The 14,286-nt window shown below is 38.1% G+C and overlaps 1 protein-coding gene and 1 long non-coding RNA gene across 3 annotated transcripts in view; one reads left to right on the top strand and one right to left on the bottom strand.

Annotated features, from left to right (window-relative positions):
- The window catches only part of LOC117664199 (AGBL carboxypeptidase 4), an 836,143-nt gene that overhangs the window by 628,972 nt on the left and 192,885 nt on the right, over positions 1-14,286 (top strand). The window lies entirely within an intron of this gene.
- The window catches only part of LOC148114613 (uncharacterized), a 51,270-nt gene that overhangs the window by 3,051 nt on the left and 33,933 nt on the right, over positions 1-14,286 (bottom strand). Inside the window, exons 2-3 of the long non-coding RNA XR_015733103.1 lie at positions 11,691-11,776; positions 748-833 (exon numbers count right to left, since the gene is read on the bottom strand). This is a non-coding gene — a long non-coding RNA (uncharacterized LOC148114613). The remainder of the gene's footprint in view (positions 1-747; positions 834-11,690; positions 11,777-14,286) is intronic.

Genomic DNA, 14,286 nt, shown 5'->3' with positions numbered 1-14,286 from the left:
TAAAGTGAGTTTTACTAAAAGTAAATAGCTTGAAATAGTACAAGCAATTAGAATTGGGTGAAATAATGCTGATAAGATCACAAATAGCATTTCAAAGCTCAATCTCTCATAAACTTATATTGACTTATATCAGGAGTGTCAAACAGTGGTGAAATCCTCCATGGTATGCTACTGGTTTGCTGCCTGTGCATGCACGGTGCAAGCCAAATGCACACTGTGTGTGCATGTACGTATACACAGTGCATGCCAAATACGCACTTTGTGCAGAAAAAGCACACTTTCTAAGGTAAGTAGAACAGTGAGGGATGGGGAACAGCTGTGCTGCGCTATTTAGATTTGCTAGAAAGTAAGATTTCTTGCTTTCTAGCGAATATAAATTGTGCGGCACAGCTGATCGTCAGAAATACTGGTTCGGACCAACCAGTAGCTTTGTTTTACTACCAGTTTGTCGAACCTGTAGCTTTTATCACTACCCGTTTGCCCAAACCGGGGCGAACTGGTAGGATTTCACCTCTAGCGTCAAATTCATGTCATCATGGCAGGTCACGTGACATATTGGGCCTTTCCCCCCTTTGCTGAACCGGATGTGGGCGTGGTCAATGCATGATGCATCTGGCCCATGGGCCAGGAGTTTGACAGCCCTGACTTATATTGTAGGAGATGACCAGGCTGAGCCCCAGGGTAGAGTCAAACACATAATCACTTTGGAGTCACTCCACTCCCAGAAGAGATCTAAGTCCAGCTCACCTTGAATTCCTTCAACTCTTTATCTTTGAATTAAACTCTTGTTCCTGATTACTTCCACATGATGTATATATATCCATATGGGGAGCCTGGACAAAAAATGAGATGAATGTGTTATGAAATTCAAATTTGTTACTAGAGTGCAACATGTCAGAATGTAGTTTGCACAAAAACAATACACTTCTGATACCAAAATCTGAGGCAAAGGCATTGAAACAATTAGCAAACAATTTTGAAATTTAAGATGCCATGAAGATTAGCATAAAAGTTCCTCATCTCACTTCTTTAGTTGGCTTCTAATGTCCAATACTTGGCTAACATCTGCAAACTAAATTTTAGCAGCACTTCCTCTTAGCTTTTCTTCACTTCCTGGGATTTATGATATCGTATCTTTTAACCTTTAGACCGTAATCCTTAGTTTACAGTGGGAAGCAGACTGCCTATTCTGCCTATAATTCTCCTCTTTGCCCAAACTAGCCTTTCTATTTTTGGAAGATTTTCTTGGTTCCAAATTAAACTTTCCCTGCCTCTAGCCTCAGAGGAGTTCATCTCCACTCCTTCCACAGTTCCTCTCAGCCAAGCATTTTCCTGGAAATTAGCTCACAAAGTCTGTGTGATCGTTTCTTGTCTCAGTACAACTTGCAACATTTCTTTCTTTCAGGTGTTCTCTCTTCTTCATCCCCTGCCAGGGAACCTGCTTCCTTTCACATTTTTAAAATATCTCCTCCCATTTGTTTCAAGGCAAGGGTTTTTTTTTTAAAGAAGGAGAGAAGGAAAGAAGGAAAGAAAGGAAGAAGAAGAAGAAGAAGAAGAAGAAGAAGAAGAAGAAGAAGAAGAAGAAGAAGAAGAAGAAGAAGAAGAAGAAGAAGAAGAAGGGAAGGGAAGGGAAGGAGGGAGGGAGGGAGGGAGGGAGGGAGGGAGGAAGGAAGGAAGGAAGGAAGGAAGGAAGGAAGGAAGGAAGGAAGGAAGGAAGGAAGGGGAAGGGGCTGGAAAATTTTCTTCTGCTTTTGGTTGAGCAAAACTCTTACCCTCCAGGAATTCAACCATCCAAAGCTTTTTTTTTTTTTTGGTCTAGGTGTACCTTGTGTACTTGCCTGCATTTCAAGTGAATAGAAAACAGGATACCAAATGTGTTGCAATATTTTTAGGATCAGACTCAATAATAATATTTAGAGTTAGAGATTCAAATATATTTCTCTTTAATTATAGTAGGCATTCTATATTCACTGAATATTCACAGATAGAAGCAAGGAAAATGGCGAAGGTGGCTCCTTATATATACAAAGGGTGGAGCCAAGAGTAGGAGTGGTGAATTATGAATACATTAAGAAACAAAGAATAAGTTAACCCCTGATATCCCATATATACATTATTTACACATTAGGGAATAAGGCATTTACATCTGACAAATCCCCCTCTAAATGCCGGTTCGCTATACAACACCAATTACATTCAGATTCAGGACAATATAATACATACAATCTGGAAGTTAAGTATTTGTGCTGTTTAGAAGGTAAAGGCTTCGTCAATATGTCAGCCAATTGTTCAGAGGTATCGCAATGTACTGCTTTGATAAATCCATCTTGGGACAGTTGTCTCACATGCTTAAATTTTATATCTATATGCCTGGACCTTTGTCCAATGGCATCGGATCTAGATATTTCAATGGCCGCTTTATTATCTTCATGCATAACAAAAGGCAAAGCAGGTTTTTTCCAAACATCTGAAATTAAATCATTAAACCATACAAGGTTATTTGCAGCTTTAGATAAACAGACATACTCCGCTTCTGTGGTTGAAGTGGCTACCAATTCTTGTTTACCAGTGTACCAGTAAACTGGACAGTCATTTAACAGAAAAATATAACCAGAGGTACTTTTTCTGCATGATGTATCTCCAGCCCAATCCGCATCTGCGTAACATGTAAGTCTTGGTTCTTTGTTATCACTAGGTTCTAATACTAGACAAAAGTCCAATGTACTTTTCAGATATCTTAAAATTCTTTTGACAGCTTCCCAGTGATACATTGTTGGTTTACTAACGTGCCTTGATAATAAATTGAGTGGTAATGCAATATCTGGTCTGGTCCAATTAGATATATAAAGAAGTGAACCTATTACTGATCTATAGAATGTATTATCCTTGAATTCAGGGGAAGATTCAATAGTATTTCTAAGGAAATCAGTTTGCATAGGAGTGTCGCAGGGTTTGGCATTGTTTAAATTACATTTGTTTAGAAGTTCAATAATCTTATCTTTCTGAGTAAGTTTGAAACCCTTTCTAGTTTTGTTAATTTGTACACCAAGGTATTTGTTTATTTTACCTAGAGATTTCAACGAGAAATGTTCATTTAACTTGTTTACAAAGATTTCTCTTCTCTCTCTGTGTTTTCCTATATATAAAATATCATCTACGTAAATCAATACAAACTCAACGTGATCATCACTCTTTTTGACAAAGAAACAGTTATCAGCAGTGGTAGCTTTGAAATCCATGGTTTTAAGTACTTTTACCAAGCAATCGTACCATCTTTTGCCAGATTGCTTTAATCCGTATAAGCTCTTGTTCAATAGCCAAATTTCATTTTTATTAGTGTATTGACTGTGAGGTGCTCTTACGTATATCTCCTTATCTAGTTTTGCGTGTAGGTACGCAGTCTGTATGTCATATTGGAATACATCAAGATTGAGTGTGGATGCTACTACTAGAGCTGTTTTAACACTCTCTGTTCTTACTGTGGGGGAGTATGTGTCAGTATAGTCCTCCGGATATTTTTGTGCATATCCTTGTGCAACCAATCTAGCTTTGTATAAGGTATTGCCTCCTTCTAGATTCTTAATTTTATAAATCCACCTGGTACCAATAATTGTTTTATCTTTGGGTGCAATCGCAGGTGTGAATACATTTAATCCTTGTAAGCTCTCCATCTCCTTTTTCATAGCTAGTTCCCATTTTTCTTTTTCCTCACGAGGTAGTTTTAATACTTCCTCATATGTATTAGGTGTTATTTGTTCACCATCCATATGCATTATGTAATCTTTGTATTTATTTGGTATTTGATTTCTGTTGTTCCTAATAGTTCTTTCTGGTTTGCTATGGTATTTATGCAAATATCTTGCTTCCTTTTTTGTTAATGTGTCTGTCTTTATTTTGTGTTTACTATTTGTCCATGTTTTGGTTTTGTTTTTGCTCCTGTTAATATTTTGATTTTTTATCGTCCCTTCCTCACTAGATTTGATATCCTTGCATTTGTTCGGAAATATTTCATTAAGATGTAATTTAGACCAGTTGGCCTGTTCATGGAACACAGCTGTTCTGGAAACTATAAATTTATTATTATTATCAATGAATCTGTACCCTTTGGTGCCAGTTTCATATCCCATAAATCTTAATCTTCTGGATACGTTTTCTCCCTTTCTCCTCAATTGTTTGGGTATGTGTACGTCTGCAGTGACCCCAAATATGTGCATGTGTGCTAATTTTGGTTTCCTATTATACATCACCTCATATGGTGTCTTATTCACAATACTGGACCAGGTTCTATTTTGAGTGTAATTTGAATAATGTAGGGCTTCTGACCAAAATTGTTTGCCTAAACCAGTATCCTCTAATGTGCATCTAATCATGGTTTGTAGTGTGGAATTTTTTCTCTCTGCAATCCCGTTTTGGAACGCAGAAAATGGACTAGATGTGTAATGTAACATCCCTCTATCCTTTAGCCATTGGGAGAATTCCTTAGACATGAATTCACATCCCCTATCTGTCATGATTTGTTTTATTCTGATATTATGTTGTGTTTCTATGCGTTTATAAAATTCCTTAAATTTTTGAAAGGTTTCATCCTTGTGTTTTAATGTGTAAACAAAACCATAGCGACTATAATCGTCTACTATTGTTAGGAAGTAACGTTTTCTATAAGTGACTGATGGAGTTAATGGACCAACTAAGTCCATGTGTACTAAGTCAAAAATTTTGTTAGTAGATCTGGTGGATTTTTTTGGCCTGGGACTAGTTTTTAATTTAGTAGATTTACATACTGAGCATTCCAAATAATTTTCACAATTTTTTATTTTGACACCTTCTGCGTGTTCAATCATTTTTTGTACTACAGGAAAACTTGCATGTCCTAACTTCCTATGTAAGATATGAGCACACTCGTCATGTATTGGTTTACCTATTTTTGGTTTTTTCTCATTGTGTGTGTCTGTGTGATCATGAGATATTTTGCATTCATCATTGTCACTGTTACTAATATTTTCATCATCTGCCTCAATGCAATCTTCCATATTTGAATCAATATTATGTAACCATCTTTCTTTTGTTATCAGATAGGGTAGGCCTCCTTTAATCATCACAGTGCCTACATTAGTTTTATTCTTCTCTAAAGTTGCTTTTCCCTTTGAGAAAACTATATTGATGTCAGAATCTCTGCTTAATTTTATGACACTTAGTATGTTATGAGGTATTTCTGGTATTAACAATACCCCCTCTATTTTTCCTAGACCAGGCAAGGTCACATTCCCTCTGCCTAGTACTTGAACTTTTTCTTGGTTAGCTACTTTTATTACAAACTTATCTTCTGTAAATGAAGACAATATATTTTTGTTATTAGTGGTGTGATTAGTTGCTCCAGAATCAATAAGCCAATTATTGTTCTCATTTGGTTGCGTTTTGGTGCTATCTTGTTTATTTAGTCCATTCAGTGAACCAGATTTTCTCTCGTTTGAATTTTCTCTGCCCCCTCTATTTTCTCTGTAATTTGGTGGGCTTCTATATTTATGTCTGTCTGTGGAAGACTGTCTATAATTGTATTTATTCCTATATTCTGACCTATGTCTTTCTTTTGAGATTTTGGGGCAATCTCTTCTATTGTGTTCTCTGGATCCACAATTGTGGCATTTAAAGTTTTCATTATATTTTTCTTGAAAAGCTACCTTCCTAAAAGGTTTGTGTTCTGTGTGATTGCTATAACGATTTTTCCTTGAATTGTCTTCTGCTATCAATTTGTTAGATAGACTTTCTATTGACAAATATCCTAGATTGATGGTGTCTAAGTGTGACATAAAACTATCCCATGATGAATCAAGTGAGTTGATAATAACACTTTTCATTGTTTGATCTGAAATCACTTCCCCCCTCAAATGCAGCTCAGCTCTTATTTTGTTTAAAGATATTAAATGCTCACTTATGGAAACCCCTGGTTTTACTCTGGAAGAAAAGAAGTCCTTAGACATTCTTGTGGTGGTTGCTACACTATCGCTGTGAAACAAATTAAACATGCATTGAATTATTTCTGAGACAGTTAGATTTGGTTTGATGCTATGATACATTGCAGGAGACACGCTAGATATTATTAAGAAAAATGCCTTATGGTGTAAACAATCTATTTTTAAAGTCCAAGGTCTTCTTGGGGGACTAGTGATAAAGAATAGTAAATTTTCTTTCATAAAGACAACCTGAAGCTGTTGATACCATTCTTGTAAATTAATGCCATCAACTCTAAGTTTTGGGAAGTCATTGGGTAAGTTACCCACATTATTTTGTCCATTACTTACAACCTGAGGCAGTCCGTGGTCTCGTAAGTGTAGAAAATTGCAAAACGGCATGGGAATGCTCGCAACGAGTCTGCGCGGTTCTCTGGCCAGTTCAAGTCTTTCCGGACCGTCTACGTAGTTTCGCACATGCGCGTTGTTCATTTCTTCTTTGACGTCGTAGTGGAAGGTTCTCTCCATTGCAGCTCGCTCGCTTCGTTCCTCTTCAGACGAGTCGGTCTCTGGCTCGGTCTTAGGAGTTCTGATGGCGGCGGCTGTTCTTTTCTTTCTTTTGGGTGTGTTGGCACTTGCTTCGGTCTGCGGTGTAGGGCGGAATCGACATGGCTCTCTGGGCTCGGGCGTCGTCGTTCTTGAAGTCAGGATGGGAGCGTGCAGGTCTTGAAGCATCGGCTTGTTCGCTTGCTTCTTTGTTGGCGCTTTGGAAATTTTTAATTTTGGCCCGAATGCGGCAAAAAGCGTCTTCATTGCTGACTTTACTTGGGATTTCGTTAAGTCGTTCTCATTTTCTGATTCTGGCTCTTCCGAGGAATTTGAATCCTCCTTTTCACTTTCGTTGTCTGATAACGTTTTTGGCGCCAGAAATTTTGAACTGAGCATTTTGATTGGCTCTGCTTCGTTCACTTTGGAGGCTTGTTGAAACCAAGATGGCTGCCATTCAAAATTTCGCGCGGGATCACATCTTTTCTTTTTCATAACGACTCTCTCTGTAGTCACATCACTCACAGTTTTTTGGTCTTTGGGTTTCTCTTTAGCGATGTTTTTCTCTCTCGCTGCTCCGCTGTTCTTCAGCATTTCTTGGAGGTTCGCGATGAGGCTTTCATCATTCTTCTGGCTTTTTAGAATCTTTAGTATCTCTGACCTGAGTTCGTTGTTTTCTATTTCGATTTCTTCCTGGCCATCATTTTCATTTATTAGTTCTTCTTCTTCAGTGGTATATTCTTCGGATTCTCTCGAAATCGCGTTTGTGGATTCGTTGATTATTTCTTGTTCAGTTTCTATTTCTTTGCTGTAGGCCCTGGTGTTGGGCCTATCTTTCTTAGACATTTTTAGGTATTTATTGAGTCAATTAACCATCCTCTGCTACCAGTTTGTTGCAATATTTTTAGGATCAGACTCAATAATAATATTTAGAGTTAGAGATTCAAATATATTTCTCTTTAATTATAGTAGGCATTCTATATTCACTGAATATTCACAGATAGAAGCAAGGAAAATGGCGAAGGTGGCTCCTTATATATACAAAGGGTGGAGCCAAGAGTAGGAGTGGTGAATTATGAATACATTAAGAAACAAAGAATAAGTTAACCCCTGATATCCCATATATACATTATTTACACATTAGGGAATAAGGCATTTACATCTGACAAAATGGAAATATCATCAATATGCTGATGATACCCAATTATACATCTCCACCCCAGACCACCCCAGAGATGCCCTTTCCGTGATGTCCCGTTGCCTGGAGGAGGTACGAGCCTGGATGGGCAGAAACAGACTCAAACTCCCTCTAAGACTGAGTGGCTGTGGATGCCAGCATCTCGGGTTTCAGAGGCTCCATCACTTTTGATAGATGGGGAAAAACTTGCACCCGTTGATAGGGCTCACAACTTGGGTGTCCTCCTGGATGCTCGGCTATCCCTAGAAGACCATCTAACGGCCGTGACCAGGGGGTCTTCGCACAGGTTCGCCTGGTGCGCCAGTTGCTCCCTTTCCTGGACCGAGATGACCTTCGCACAGTCACTCATGCCCTGGTTACTTCCCGCTTAGATTACTGCAATTCCCTCTACATGGGCCTGCCCCTGAGATGCACCCGGTGACTCCAGCTGATCCAGAATGCAGCTGCACAGATTGTTATGGGAGCCCCTCGTTACTCCCATATAACACCCCTCCTGCGTGAGCTGCACTGGTTACCAGTGGTTCTCCGGGCCCGCTTCAAGGTGCTAGCCCTCACCTATAAGGCCCTTCATGACTTAGGTCCGGGATATTTGCATGACCTTCTCCTGCCTGCCTCTCACCATCCTGTTCGCTCACATAGGGCCGCTCTCCTCAGGGTTCCAACGGCGAGCCAATGTCACCTTGCTATGCCCAGGGATAGGGCATTCTCTGTGGGTGCTCCCACCCTCTGGAATGAATTACCTACTGAGCTCCGGACGGCTCCTGATCTCCGCTCCTTCCGTCGGGACTTGAAGACTTGGCTTTTCAAACAAATAGGCTGAGACTGATTCTGGGCTTTATTATTTACTACTAATTAATTATTTGGATTAAATTATGATTTTATTGTACTTGTTTCTTAACTTGTGCTCGCTGCCCTGAGTCCTTCGGGAGAATGGCGGCATATAAATACATGTAATAAATAAATAAATAATAAATAAATAAATAAGTAATCCAAAGAACATTGAAAAAAAGTAAACTAGGGAATCAAAGTGACACATAACGGTTGCCAAGTTCATTTTTCCTTGTGAAGAAATTAAAGAAACAAATGTGAGAGAAAGAAATGCATAAAAGAAAATGAAATAAAGATATTTCACTGAACACCAGCATCTATTTAACAAGGTTATACTGTAGCCCTATCTTTAGTGATTCTAAATGACCCATAACTTAATGATAAAGCATCAGATGTAATATGAAAATGTATCCAAAACCACGTGTGCCATGATGTATTGTATAGGAAGCAGTCATAACACATTTAAAGACCATTGTGTGCTGATATTGGTCTTTGCACTGTATGAACATTGTTGATTCTCATGGTGAGGTGAGATGTAATATTTATATATAGGAACAATATTTACATTCTTCCTATAGCTGTGTCAATGTCATGTTGGTCCTTTTGCTCAAAATTCATGAACTACCTCCTATCAAGCAGCCATTACTTTTGTCAAGATTGTGACCCTTCCCTATTATATAGCACATAAAGGTAGACTGTAATCCACATTCTTATTTATTTGTACCAAGTTAATATTTTGGTTGTCTTTAACACTCGCTAATTCTGCTAAAATGAGCATCATAATCCAGCAAAAATGTATTGATGTCTGAAGCACACAAAATCACTAGAGGGACTAACTTTGAATAATAATGAACAAACTTGTCATTCTGTGCACAGCATCCTTAGAGTAATTCAGATAAATCCTGCCTAATTCATTAAAACCTATATTCTATAGTCCATGCCATCCTCCAAGGATTTCTTTTTTATTTGCTCCAGGATGAAAAAATATTAAGTAGCTGCCAAAAAAAAAAAAGAGGCAGCAACAGATTTTACTTGGACGGTGGAAATTATCTAAGTATATTACTATGCATTAGAAAAATTTAAGAAGACAAAACAACCAAAACAACGAAATTACTTCTTAAGAGGATAAGCAAAAGAACTGGTGAAATCTAGAAGCAACAGGATTGCCTACTTTCTCCTATAGTTTACAGTATATCACAGGTGAGAGTAATAGGTTATTTAATTAACTCAATCAAATGCATTTAATTAACTCAATTGAAACAACATATAAATATAAATCAAATGAAATCAATGGTTTGCTCACTCTCCTTTTTGGAGAATCCTTCAACATACTATTCAGAAACCCAGTCAACCTCCTCTTATTTAAAAGTTACAAGCAGCGTATTTCTTTACAGCCATTTATATAATCCATAATCTCAAACTGTGAAGAAAAGAATGAGAGCCATCTAGTCCACAGAGAACTGGAATTGTTGGGGAGGTGAGGCAGAAACTGCTTAACACAACGCAATAATTTTACTTTTGTCTCCTGCATATTCCTTTTGTATAGGTTCTCAATCACTGGGTTTCCTGCTAATTGTCTTATTATTTCTCAAATTAGGAGACTTTCTTATAACTACTGAGTTCTTCCCTTCTACAAGCTCACAAACATTGATCAGAATAAGACCTGAGCTTAGAATGTGATTATTTGAAACAAGATGAAGGATAAAATTTTAAATTACCATGTTTCTAAAGACCCTTAGAATAACACTATCTTTTACACTAGCTAATTTTCTTAAAATGAGCATTTTAAATTTGCTTACATGGATACTGGAATAAATGGGAAGCAAACCCATACCATTATTTTTAACATATTATAAACATATTATAAATTGTAAAGTAACAAATCCATTATGATATTGTAATTCAGGAATCCCCAACCCCTGGACCATGGACCAGTACCGGTCCGTGGCCTGTCAGGAACTGGGCCGCACAGCTGGAGGTGAGTCGCAGGTGAGAGGAACAGCTCATGCACAGGATCTACCTTGTGCGTTCCTCCCCCCCAGTCTGTGGGAAAATTGTCTTCCATGAAACTGATCCCTGGTGCCAAAAAGGTTGGGGACCAGTGGTGGGTTCCTCCCGGTCTGGTTCAGCCGAGCCGGTAGCGGTGATGATATGACATCACTGAACCGGTTTTCCCCCCCGCCCTCCCACCCCCCACCCCCCCACCCACGTTATTCTTACCTTTTATTTGGTCCCACCCCCAATCTATTGCTGCCTCCTGAGTCCCAGCTGATGACTAGAGGGAAAAACACTGTTTAAACTCTTGCCACAGGGCTTCAAAGGGCCGTCCTACAGCTGATCAGTGTTAAAAGCAAACAAATGAGTCGGGTCGTAAGTGCGAGAACTGGTCATAAGTGCGAGGACCTTCCAGAAATGACTCTGACCAGCTAGCTACGCCCACCTAGTCACATGACCTCCAAGCCACACCCACAAAATAAGCCACGCCCACAGAACCGGTAGTAAAAAAATTTAGAACCCACCCCTGTTGGGGACCACTTCTGTAGTGATTTTTATCCTCTGTTTGTCATAATTTTTGTGCATTTCAAAGTCCACTGTCTTTCCTCAATGAAAGCTTCACAGGACAGTTATGTGTAAATAATTTAAAGAATATGACATTAGATGCATGTGTAAGAATTGCTATTGTGATCCAACCCTTTAATATTGATTTATGCAGAACTGTAATCCTAATCCTTCCTTGCTCATTGCCCAGAAGCATCTGATAGGCCCTACAACTATATATATGTGTCCTTCTCACAACTGACATTTTATACTTGATACATTCATTACTGTTCCTAATGAAATAACATAGCAATATTTTTGGGGAAGATAACGGAGGGGTGTGGAAGCATCTTAACATTGTTTTAAACAATAACATAAAAATACTGACTTACTCATGGAAACTTTTAGTTTGCATCATACTTTATAATAAGTCTTTAGTCACTATGTATTTATATTTGGGAAAAGTTTATTAGGTTCAAGAAAAGTCATCAGTAAAATATAGATCATGAAGCACATGATCTGTCTTTGCTTTTTGATATGCCCTTGACTGACTATCATCCATCCTGTCATTTGTAATTATCTTGTCTGTCTCCTTTACTTTTGTAGGAAGATAAGTCTTTTCTTATTCTTACCTGTCAGCTTAAAAGAAGTTTTCTCTCTTATGTTGGTCTCTGGTAGATTGACTTCCACCTGCCCCTGATGATGTAAAAGTTACCTGCTGTAAGAAATATCAAGTTATAAATGTGGCTGCTAGTCAGGCATCTTCATCAAAAGGGACCAAATGAAAGTGGACTAAATACAAAAGTGAATGTCCAGAATTACATCGAAGTGGTCTGGGATGAAGATTAGATGGAAAAACCAAGATTTGAAGGGAAGGGTGAATGTATTGATAAGAGAGGGGAGAACAAGGAAGCTGTAGTTGGACAGAGTTGATGATATGCTGAAAAAAAGAAAAGAAACGAGAACTTTAAAGAACAAAATATGGAATGTGGAATCAAGGGAGTATTTAATGACAGTAAAACATAGACAGGTATAGTGAATGTGATTGAGGTATCTGGTTTTAAATACAAAATCCTTTTCTCTTTCATATCTCATGCAGATATGCAATTTCTGTAATTTCCTTCATTTTCTTGCTTCTTTTCTGCTCTCTACATAATGTTGTTTAACTTAACTTGAAAGGAAGTGTATAATGGGTTTGTATGTGTATATATTGTAGCCAGTTAATTGCATGGATTTTAATTGATTAATTATTCATTATTCAAGTTTGTTCAGTGAGATCAAAAAGAGGGGATTTGCTGAGGGTCTCATCTTTGGGATGATGTCACGTACAGGAACTCTGGGAGTAAGCTTTTCAGTTATGGACTCCTTTTATGGAACTGTTCATGTATTTACAAATATACCCTCTCCATTAACATCTTGGGCGGGAGTTCCTTAAAAATCCAGATCTTCCTTCCACGAAATTGCAAAGCAGAATCATAAGAATTCTGGACAATATTATTTCTAATTTCTTTGTCTGTAAAATAAATCACCACATCTCTAGGCAATTGCCTTTGTTTTGCCAACCAGGAGTTTATTCTATAAATTCTGTCAATCCTGCAAAACACTTCATCAGGTTGAACCTTTAAAATCCCAGCCAGAATTTCAGAAGATATCTTCCTTAAATCTCTGTCATCTTCCTGCAAACCTCTCAGTCTAATTGCATATTCTGTAAAATTGTATTGGATCATTAAAACTTCTCTTTCAATCCTCTGTTGTACATTTTCTTCATTAACAGTCTTTTGATCAGCCTCCATTTAAGTTTGTCTTCTGAACTATTATCCTGAATGTTTGCCAAATCCTTTTTAATTTTTTGGATCTTGTCATCCAAATTCTCCTCAGTTTCTTTCATTTTAGAGTTAGTATTTGCTTCCAACTGAGTCATAAAGTCTGCTAAGCCATTAGCTACTTTTAAAATCTTTCGATCCAAAAAGCCAAACTTAGATTTCACCAATTCACCAATTTCTTTGATTTCCAACTTAAATTTTTCAAGTTGCTGATTCACAATCTCATCCCTTCTTACAATCTCCTCAAGAAGAAATTCTATTATATTAAAGTCAGGTTTCTGAGACTGGAGAGTTAAAACTTGTTGATGTAATTTATTAATGGGGAAATCCCCCCCCCACTGCCTGTTTGTCTAGTTTTATAAGTCTCAGTGCCATTTTTCCACGCAGACAAAATTTACTGGAAAAGAGAGAAAAAAAAACTTTTTTTCCAACCAAGATCAATATCAGATCCTCAAAGAGAGAAGAAAAAAAAAGAAAAAAAAAACAGAAGTGAGAGTGAGATTTTGCCTTCAGTTACAGCCAAAAGTATTCATTCCGCTACTTTGTAATTGAAAACGGAAGGAGTTTCCCTTTCAGCCTCTCTTCAAGCCGCAGCAGCAATCGCCATTTTAAAAAAAAACTTTTTTTCCCTTCACTTCACTTCTTAGGCAAAATAGAATAAAAAGAATACTTGCGCTTCAGGATCAGAGGTCCAGCTCATATCTTCTTTAATTAATTTATTTGACAGATTTACAGGCTTGCTTTTGCCCCCTAGCTCTGCGTGTAGCAGAGATTTCCCAGAGCCCGGAGCATCGGCTGGGGATACGGGGAGTCTCTTCCGCTCCCTCCCAAAAGTAAATAAAAAACTTTTGGGATTAGGCAGAGGACTCTACCCACCCCAGCCGGCTCTATCTCCGTTTCCTAATGGAAACGGAGTTTTTTCGAGCCGCCATTCCGCTGAAAAAGGCGGCTCTTACAGGCAGTGGGTTCGACGATCCCGGAGGAGCGTCCAGCGGGAACAAGCAGCAAACCAGAAGAAATTTGGTTTTCTAGTGAATGAGTTAAAAAAAAGGAATATTCTATTTAGGTGGGACGTCCCAGTTGGTTTAATATTGAGACACCAAGGAGTAAGATACCAACTGAATACTGTCGAAAAAGCGGAAGAATTTTATCAAAAAAATTTAAAAATAAATCTAACATCTTTAGGCATAACACAGGACAAGCAAAAGGAGTTGGAAATAAAGGGAAAACATCAAATTACAGAGGCTGTGGTAGATAAACTGTCTTTGGACTCCTTGGATACCCCAGCTGGACTGTCTATAAATTTGAGAGCAGTGTCATCTGATTCTAATGTGATGAACTATCAACTTCCAGACAAGTGCGTAAATCACCCAGTTGATATACAAGTGATGGAAAAGACATATGA

The sequence above is a fragment of the Pantherophis guttatus genome, chromosome 3 (assembly GCF_059756535.1).
Source record: "Pantherophis guttatus breed Tessera chromosome 3, ASM5975653v1, whole genome shotgun sequence".
NCBI classification, from domain to species: domain Eukaryota; kingdom Metazoa; phylum Chordata; class Lepidosauria; order Squamata; family Colubridae; genus Pantherophis; species Pantherophis guttatus.
Note: the sequence above shows the minus strand (reverse complement) of the source record. Positions and strands in the feature narration are given on the sequence as shown.